This window comes from Eubalaena glacialis, chromosome 9 (genome assembly GCF_028564815.1).
Source record: "Eubalaena glacialis isolate mEubGla1 chromosome 9, mEubGla1.1.hap2.+ XY, whole genome shotgun sequence".
In the NCBI taxonomy this organism is placed as follows: Eukaryota; Metazoa; Chordata; class Mammalia; order Artiodactyla; family Balaenidae; genus Eubalaena; species Eubalaena glacialis.
Genome location: NC_083724.1, coordinates 125065977 through 125068156, shown reverse-complemented (window position 1 = coordinate 125068156; position 2180 = coordinate 125065977). Strand labels below are relative to the sequence as shown.

The window sequence follows — 2180 nt, the reverse complement described above, 5'->3', positions numbered from 1 at the left end:
CTTAGCCCCAAACAGGAAAAGTAGAGTGATGGGTTTTTAGGGTCTGCCTGGGTGACAGATTTTCAGACAAGTTTTTGGAGGTCGGGAACTCTTTGGGACCGGGCAGTGTGTGAGACACAATAGCTTTACACTAACGCACATATGAGACCAAGTTTTGAGCCAAGTTTGCTCAACAGTCTTGATAATTCAGGTATTTATAGCTTATCTTCAGGGCTCAAGTATTTCCCAGAGCCAGACTCTAACATCTTTCATTTTTCTCAGTCTTCACACAGTGACAGGAAAGTATCCTGGGGATATATATTTTTAATCATGAGGAAAACCAAAACCCCATGGGTTTAAGCTGTCAGCCCCCCACCCCCTTGACATACTTGTCAGCCCAGGATGGGGATTACAACCCCATTGTCTGTGAACAGAAGCAATTTCAATCTTCACTGCTTTTGGGTGAGTTGTGGATATATGATAAGGCTCTGCTGGTAGTTTTCCAGAATCTATTAGTGTCAGATTTTTTTTTTCTTTTTGCTTGAAGATCGTTTGTTGGATCACTTGAAGGGACAAAGTCCATTTACCAGTATTTTGGGGTTTTTTAAATTAAGAAAAATTTTTTTAAACATCTTTATTGGAGTATAATTGTTTTACAATGTTGTGGTAGTTTCTGCTGTACAACAAAGCGAATCAGCTATACGTATACATATATCCCCATATCTCTTCCCTCTTGCATTTCCCTCCCTCCCACCCTCCCTATCCCACCCCTCTATGTGGTCACAAAGCACCGAGCTGATCTCCCTGTGCTATGCGGCTGCTTCCCACTAGCTACCTATTTTACATTTGGTAGTGCATATATGTCCATGCCACTCTCTCACTTCGTAAAAATATGGAACACTTCACGAATTTGCATGTCAGCCTTGCACAGGGGCCATGCTAATCTTCTCTGTATCGTTCCAGTTTTAGTATACGTGCTGCCAAAGCGAGCACTACCAGTATTTTGGACTTTGGCGATGACACATCTGAGCAAAGCAACGTGGAATAACACTAAGAAAGACATGAGTCAGGGTTTGTAGTCCTATGTTAGGCAAGAGGCAAGGGTGCCCAAGCTCTACTTCTGTGACAAATTGCCCAGAAAATTGCCAAGTATTGTTATTTTTCAGGCAGACACCTTCATGTCCAGGTCTGACGAGAATTTTATTTTTCTGGCCACTTGACCCACTGTTTTATTTGTCACTTAGAAAGCACTTAGTGCTTGATTCCAATTACACAGAAAATCATCTTTCTTATTGCAATGAACTAGCATCACAGGAAGCTGGTTGTCATCCAAAGGAACGCAAGTATAAACAATAATTACATTGGATGTGCATCTTAATCAAAAGACACACACAAAGGAGTGACTAGAAGTATAAGAAGAAAAGTTAAATATAGGGAACGTATACACATTGTAGATAAGAGGTTTGAGTATCTGTTAATAATCTAGGTCCTTAAGTAAGTGGAGAAGAAAGTGTGGATGAAAGGCAAGAACAAAGGTGACCAGACTGAGAGAGGACAGTCTGCCTCTGATATTTGGAGCTTGTTTCCTGGGTCTTATAGAGAAGTTGTCCCCTGTGTGACTCATCATCTTGGTCAGGATTCTTGGATAAGGTTTATGGCCCCTGAAAAACTGACTGAGAACTTCTTATGGGTCCTGGCCTGAGATCTCTAGTTTTTCATGACTTGACAGTATCTTTAAATCTCTTCGGTTGTGAGGCGTAGATCTGAGTCTTAACACTTCACAGTTTTACTGTCGCTTTAGTTGTGACAACTCCTGGTAACATCTTTTTCATTAGGTTCAGTGCACACATTTTTGGATGAAATCTCCTGAAGCAAAATCAGAATTACAAGATTAGAATCGCCTCTTGAGGAGGAACACAAAATTAATTTATAGTGATGTAATGATTAGTCTGGTGGTAAATAATACTAGAAGAAGTAAGGACACTGAAAATCTTCAGGGTTCCTTTTTTTTTTTTTTTTAATTTATTTATTTATTTTTGGCTGTGTTGGGTCTTCGTTTCTGTGCAAGGGCTTTCTCCAGTTGCAGCGAGCAGGGGCCACTCTTCATCGCGGTGCGCGGGCCTCTCACTATCGCGGCCTCTCTTGTTGCAGAGCACAGGCTCCCGATGCGCAGGCTCAGTAATTGTGGCTCAAGGGCCCAG

General features: G+C 41.5%; 1 non-coding gene across 1 annotated transcript; it reads right to left on the bottom strand.

Moving 5' to 3' along the window:
- Positions 1-865: 865 nt before the first annotated feature.
- Positions 866-972, bottom strand: LOC133098482 (U6 spliceosomal RNA). The gene has a single exon (XR_009702182.1). It is a non-coding gene; the product is annotated as a U6 spliceosomal RNA (small nuclear RNA).
- Positions 973-2180: the final 1208 nt, after the last annotated feature.